Source organism: Bos taurus, chromosome 15 (assembly GCF_002263795.3).
Source record: "Bos taurus isolate L1 Dominette 01449 registration number 42190680 breed Hereford chromosome 15, ARS-UCD2.0, whole genome shotgun sequence".
Classification (NCBI taxonomy): domain Eukaryota; kingdom Metazoa; phylum Chordata; class Mammalia; order Artiodactyla; family Bovidae; genus Bos; species Bos taurus.
The window spans coordinates 24,260,142-24,267,535 of record NC_037342.1 but is presented as its reverse complement, the minus strand read 5'-3'; the positions used below and the strand labels follow the sequence as shown (position 1 = coordinate 24,267,535).

Sequence of the window (7,394 nt, the reverse complement as noted above, 5' to 3'; positions counted from 1 at the left end):
CATTGATTTAAGGTGTTTGCTATTGCTGACCTGGAGCAGATGTTTAGGAAGATGCTTTTAATCAAACACATGATTGATTGATTTTGCTACTCCGTTGTGTCTTGATTAAGGCAGCTGAGAAACGCCCTTTGCATCCAACAGAGACATCGCTGACTCCGCGTGTGGGGAATTCATCCTGGAGTTCATACTCCACCGAGCATTCCCTATGGTCACGTCTTGAGATAAAAATCTGTACAGCTCCCAAAGCAAATGGCTTTTAAGCACAGTGAAAAAGAGGTCTTTGATGAACAAAATGAGCCATCTGGGGAGGTCACTTTTATTTATAGTATGTAAATCACAGACTTGATATTTTATTTTTGAGCTTAAGAAATCGTCCAGAAACAATGGCTGCTTCTTTGCAGGCTTAGAAGCCGTTTCCTAGAATACGGGTCAGGTCGTTACTTTGTCTAAAGATTTGAACAAGCGTGGCTTGGTTTCCCTTTCCCCCTGGGAATGCAGGCTCCCACGTGGGGAGAGGGAGCTGCTTTCCCGTCCCTCCCACTCTTTTTTTTATTAATTAATTTATTTTTTAATTGGAGGGTAATTGTCCTTACAATGTTGTGCTGGTTTCTTCTTTTCATGGCTGCCTCAGTGGCTGATGAGGGACAGCGCAGGGCAGGGACGGGATGGGACTACTGGGCAAGGTGCTAGGAATGACTATGTATTAATACAAAGAAAAGACATTACTAATTTTGGATTTGGGGGCTGAGAGGAGATGGGTTAGCAATTGAGCTATATTTTGAAGCACCAGAAGTCTTCCAATTGTGAAAACACGAGGGAAGCGCAGCCTCGGTAGAGGCATGGGGGTGGCAGTGGGGGTCTGCTTGAGGAATATTCTAGGGCATTGACTGTAGATGGAATAAAGGGTCCAGGGAAGGAAGGATCCAGTGAAACCCGAGGCCAGAAAGATTAGTTTGAGATTGGATTGTGAGGGGCATTGAATAATTAGCCTGAAGAATGTGCGTTTGATCCTGCAGGCTTTGGAGAGTAGGTGAAAGCTTATGTAAGCTGCAGAGTGGCCCGGTCGGACCTTTGTTGAGAAAGGAACCCTGGCAGGCATGTGGAGCATGGGTTATGAGGGGAAAGAAGGCAGGCACAATATGGAATCTAGAAAGATGGGACTGATGAGCCTATTTGCAGGGCAGCAGTAGAGATGAAGACACAGAGAAGACAGAGACTTGTGGACGCAGTGGGGGAAGGAGAGGGCGGGATGCATTGAGAGAGTCGCATGGAAACGTACACACACTACCGTATGTACAATTAGATGGCCAGGGGAAATTTGCTGTATGATGCAGGGAACTCAAAGCTGGTGCTCTGTGACACCCTAGAGGGGTGGGATAGGGTGGGATGAGTGGGAGGTCCAAGAGGGAGGGGACATCTGTATACCTATGGCTGATTCATGTTGATATATGGCAGAAACCAACATAATATTGTAAAGCAATTATCTTCCAATTAAAAATAAATTTAGAAAAAAAGAAGGGAGGCAGAGGGATTGCTTAGAAGCCAAGACGTGATAGGAGTCTGAACCAACCCAGCAGGGTGGACCTTTCCTGACTGGTCAGGGTGGTGGAGAGGAAGCAAAGCTGACAGCTGCAAGTGTTGATTGAGTGAGTGGCGGCTGGAAAACTCTTTACTGGGCACTTACCATGTGCCACACTGTGTGCCACCGCTGCTGAGGACCTACCTGTCACCTCGCTCGTCACCCCTGTGCAGGGTGCCTGGGCTGCTGGAGGGAGCTTTCCAGGACAGGGACTGTCTGGGGTATTGGGAAGACAGAGGGACAATTGACTTGGGTCTTAAAGGATGGTGCAAGCTGATCACATCCCTGGGCTGCTTTAAAAAAATGTATATTTAAGAGATTTATTAAAGCATCTTATCTCAAAGATGGAAGCACATACACATTAGAAACATGCAACCATCATCTTCCACAGTCAAATAAAATGTGACATATTTTTCCTGTTCTCATAGCTGAAAACGTCAGATCTTACACTGAACTCATTCACCCTGAATATTGAATTCATTCTTTCTGAAAGTATCCAGGACAGCAAATAACCGAAACGCAAACTATTATAAAAAGAAAGTGCAAAGTTAAAAAAGAATACTTGTAGAGAATACCCCCTTTCCACCAACCCCCATCAAAGGCAAACAATGGCATTTTGCTCTTGCTTAACCTAGATAATCTTCAAAAATGACTAAAATGTAATATTCTTAACAACAGCAACAACACAATCTGATATCCAAATAGCTTGTCAGTGTTTGAAAATAAATACTTGAACAAAGGAAAATGTACTTTGTATCAAACATGTATCAGGACAAAAAGGTGGTACAGGGTTTATTGACAAAGGCAGAATTTCTTCAGGCAGGTATATAAGGAGGCGTTGGTTCTTTCCCAGGCATCTTCACTGCCATTTCATAGGTTGGCAAAACATACTGGGGAGGTGCTTCAAAGGCCGGATACACAGCAATCTATAGCATGTTGCTGCTGATGTATTCATAACAGTCCCAAACACAGTTGATCAGATAAGCCTTAAAGTGATGAACAAGGCGAAGAACACAAGAACAATGAACAGGAGGTAGCTGGAGTCTGATGCCAGGAGGTCACCTTTATAGGGAAAATCAGGTAATTGATCCATATAGTCTTTGATTCTTGGCAAATAAGTGAGAGAACTGAAAGCAACCAGGCAGCTGAGAAAGAAGTCAAAAAGCCAGGAGCAGACGAGCAGAATCAACCAACCCAATTGATAAGAAATTCCTCCGTATACCAGCATTAAACTGATTGTAAACATTAAGAACAGAGACAGCAAAAAAGAACACAGGCATTATCAGTCATTCTCCGGGACGAACAGTAATTGCCAATGACTTCATACAGCTAGCCTTGAGTTTGGGTGTGTTACCTCCGCGGTCAGCAGAATTGCCATCAACAGGTTGAGCACCATGCATCCCGTCCCCAGGATGATCGTCAGGTGCGGACATCGCAATAGTCGAAGCACCAGGTGCTGTAGGACTGGTCACTGAGGCTCTGCTCCAAAGTCACGGACACCACTGGGAATCTTGAGGGCCTCTTTCTTGGCCCCTCACAAACGCCTTCCGCCCCGCGGTTGAATATCGATAGCTCCGTCTCTGTGTACAAGCCAAACGACGAGTCTTCCTGGGCTGCATTTAAAAAATGATTGCCATTGCTCTAGGGATAAGGCCCAGTCTTTACCTTGGCTCTAAAGGCTCTGCCTAGGACTTCACTGGTGGTCTAATGGGAATCCACTTGCCAATGCAGAGGACACGGGTTCAGACTCCGTCTTTCGTCTGTTTCACGCTCTCTTTTGCACCTGGTACTTCTCAGAGCACTTCCTCACAGATGGAACTGAGGACCTTCTGTGGTCCTTTGGTTCGTGTGTGTTTCTTCCCATTAACCAGGGCAAGATCTTTGGAGCAGGGATTGAGTGCGGTTTTTGCTCAGCATTGTATCTTTGGTGCTTACACAGTGCTTGGCACATAGTACATTCTCAACAAATATATATTGGCTGACTGGTGGACTAAAATAATTAGTATAAGGGGGATGGTCTTTCAGGAATAGAGGACAGCAGGAACACAGGTGCTGTGGTTTAGTGTAGGAAGGACTGGAGACTGGCTTATGCGAAAGGGGTTAAGCAAAGAAAAAATTAGGCTAGAAAAGTATGTTTGATATACTTGGAATAAACCGTCTGTGCCCTGCTAAGAACACCCTGGATTCACATTAGGTGCTCCCATTACATCCTGTTCCTCCCTGTCAGAGACGGCCCTCTAATTGTTGGCTTGACCCAACTAGACTATAAACTCCTTGAGGGCAGGGGCTCTGTCTGACTCGTTTGTTAATGTAACTCCAGAATCTAGAATGGTATATCTGGTACTTAGTAGGAAGCAACAAAAACTTGCTGAATGAATGAGTGAGTAAATGAATGAATGCTTTTTATCATGGGAGCTTGAGAGCCATGGTAGGTTTTTAATCTGTTTAGATTTGCTCTAGGAAATGCTGCTTCAGCAGCATGGTAGAAAAAAGAAGGGTACATTTTCATTTATTTTATCCTTTCATGTTGATACTTGCGCATCTAGATTTCCTGAAAAGGAAGAAGTAAAGGTGCAGACTGATTAGAATGGAATAGACGAGAAGCAGGAGACAAACTGGGCGGGTGTTAGAGTCATTCAGGGGAAGATGCTGTGGATGGTCAGGGGGGTAGCTGTGGGTAGTTGGAAGAAGGGGTGGACTTGAGAGATGACAAACTTGAATGATGGATGGAAGGTAAGGAGTTGGGAGCAGGCAAAGATGATCCCAAGATATTCCTGATTTCCATTTGCCAAAGAAAAGTCAAATTTCTGGCTGGGGAGAAAAGGGGCTAGTGAGGGGAGAAGATTAGTGAGGGGCTAGTGAGTAGGAGTCACCTCCCTCTCCAGGATTCTCGCCTGGAGAATCCCAGGAGGAGCCTCGAAGGCTGCAGTCCATAGTGTCGCACAAAGCTGGACACGACTGAAGAGACTTAGCACACACGAGCCCAGGCCCTGCAGGAGGGGCTGCCCTGCCCTCTTGGAAATGCTTGGGCACCCCCTATTCTAGACTTCAGGCAAAATAACAAGACAGAAGGGAGTGCTCCGAGACAATATGCTGATGAAAGAAAGCAGCTCATTATCGTATAAGACCACATAGATTTCTTTTCCTTCTAAATACATGTTTATCCATTTCTTTGTATTCAAAGCAAGCAATACGGCAACAGACACTTGGGGTTTCTTCACTATTTATTAATATGCAATAATGGTCTGGAATAACTTAACTGAATCTAGCATTTTCCCAATTTTCACTCATTAAAGCGTCCTTCTTATTAGACTTAGGAGTCATTCATTTAATTTCTTCATCGAGATAAACACTCTACAGAGGGTTGGATGGAAGGGGATGTGCTTGGGGCTCATTAGACTGTGGGATGGCAGTAGAGGGTCTGGTGGCTTGAACTAACCTCAGTGGGATGATCCAAACAGAACTTGAAAGAGGTGGGGCTATTTGAGGGGATGCAGGGATACTGTGGGTGTAGGTGGACCATGCTACAGATGGAGACTCCGTGAGGTTGATGGACTCATTGCTGATAGATGAAGCTAAAGAGGGGGGATAGATGGGACTAAGGGGGATATTCAGAGTGTTCCAGAATCTCAAGCTGGCATTACGCCAGACATGTTTTCCTCCTAGAGCACCAACCTTTCCCTCTCCAGAGGATAAAATGAGAGCAATTATGGAGGCTGTCTAAGCAAGTTGGAAATCCACAAGGGATGCAGTCAGAGAAGATCATGGGCAGGCTTAAATCCACAAAGGCTGAAGCTGTCATTCCCTGGCAGACGCAAAGGGGAGATAATGATCAAGCTGGAGCTCCATAGGCACTGGCTGGAGCTGCAGTCACAGGCGGGATTTCTTCTCTTGGAGCCTGCCCATGCAGTGAATATGTGGCTTGTGGGGCATATTTGGGAGTGGGGAAGACCCTGGGCCAGATGTCAGGAGACCTGGGCTTCCAAGCGCCCATGGCCTCCAATGTGCTGACTTACTCGCCTTTCAGAGCATCAGCTTTCTCCCTTGATAAGAGAGATGGTAGATTCAGTGGTCTCTTTTAAAAAACTTTATATATATGAGAATTCCATATAACTTGAACTTGGATATTTCCATTTGGGTGGGGGAGAAAGATCACAGTGTTATCTCTCTGGAGGTACCAGGTCCCAGCTGAAGGGCGGTTGCAAGAGGCCCTTGTTTTTTTCTTTTTTTTTTTTTTTTTTGAGAGTAGAAACTGATGGAGGAGAGAAAGCAAGAAAGCAAGTCTCAAGAGGAGGCTAATCTTTAGAGGTGGTCCGTGGAGTCAGGGAATATCAGTGCGGGGAGGCCAGGGGGCAGGGCCAGGACTAGGGTGAGATACATCTGAATCTTCAGGGTGAAATTACAGTGGGATTATGCTTCAGTGGGTTTCAGATACAGCACACTAGGGCACCTGATTTAAGATGGCATCGTTCATGTTATTCAGGTGCTGACACTCGATCTGCCAGTGAGTGCCGTCTTAAATTCTGAACCCTACACTCCCACTGCTTCGCTCTAGAGGTAGGTATCCTGTCCAAACCAGCCAGAGCAACCCAGAGTGGCTCATCTTGGATGGAAGGAGTATCAGAGAGATAGAGAAGAGAGACTTCTTGGACAGCCAGGCAGAGAGAATGGCCAGAAAGAGGCCATTTCCTCTGCCTATTTTTAAGCTTTTTTTTTTTGCCATTGAGTTGTACAAGTTCTTTGTATATTTTATTGTATATCAAATATATGATTTGCAAAATTTTCTCCCATTCTACACGTTGCCTTTTTACTTTACTGATGGCTTTATTTTGTCATGCAGTCTTTTATGTAGTCCCATTTTTTCCTTTTTGTTTTTGTTGCCTTTAGTTTGGGTGTCAAATACAAGAATCAGGCAATGGCACCCCACTCCAGTACTCTTGCCTGGAGAATCCCATGGATGGAGGAGCCTGGTGGGCTGCAGTCCATGGGGTTGCTAAGAGTCAGACACAACTGAGCAATTTCACTTTCACTTTTCACTTTCATGCATTGGAGAAGGAAATGGCACCCCACTCCAGTACTCTTGCCTGGAGAATCCCATGGGTGGAGGAGCCTGGTAGGCTGCAGTCCATGGGGTTGCTAAGAGTCGGGCACGGCTGAGCAACTTCACTTTCACTTTTCACTTTCATGCATTGGAGAAGGAAATGGCACCCCACTCCAGTACTCTTGCCTGGAGAATCCCATGGACGGAGGAGCCTGGTAAGCTGCAGTCCATGGGGTTGCTAAGAGTCAGGCACGACTGAGCAACTTCACTTTCACTTTTCACTTTCATGCATTGGAGAAGGAAATGGCAACCCACTCCAGTGTTCTTGCCTGGAGAATCCCAGGGACAGGGGAGCCTGGTGGGCTTCCACCTATGGGGTCCCACAGAGTCAGACACGACTGAAGCGACTTAGCAGCAGCAGCCTTCTCATTTCTCAGAAATTCAGCTCAAATATCTCCTCCATTGTGAAGCTCTCTCTGGGTCCTATGGGTAAGGAGTAAGCTAGCCCTTCATTCTCCTGTACCTCTGTGTTGATGCCTCCATTATTTCACTTTTTACAAAAACAATTCTTTATATCTGTTCCCATCTCTCCTCCCAGCCTGCACACTCCTAACTGTGGCTTATCATTCCCCAGGCCCAGGTTCGTTCCTGACACACAGTAAGTATTCATGTATGTAGGCTGAAGTATCAGTGCCTGGCCAAGGGCTTCTCAGCTCCAGCCATCGTGTTCTCCTCCTGCTTCTGGGACTGACTCATAGCTGACCTCTGTCTCTT

At 45.8% G+C, this 7,394-nt stretch overlaps 1 pseudogene; it reads right to left on the bottom strand.

Moving 5' to 3' along the window:
- Window positions 1–2,358: 2,358 nt before the first annotated feature.
- LOC787274 (lysosomal-associated transmembrane protein 4A-like) lies at window positions 2,359–5,381 on the bottom strand (annotated as a pseudogene).
- Between the last annotated feature and the right edge of the window lie 2,013 nt (window positions 5,382–7,394).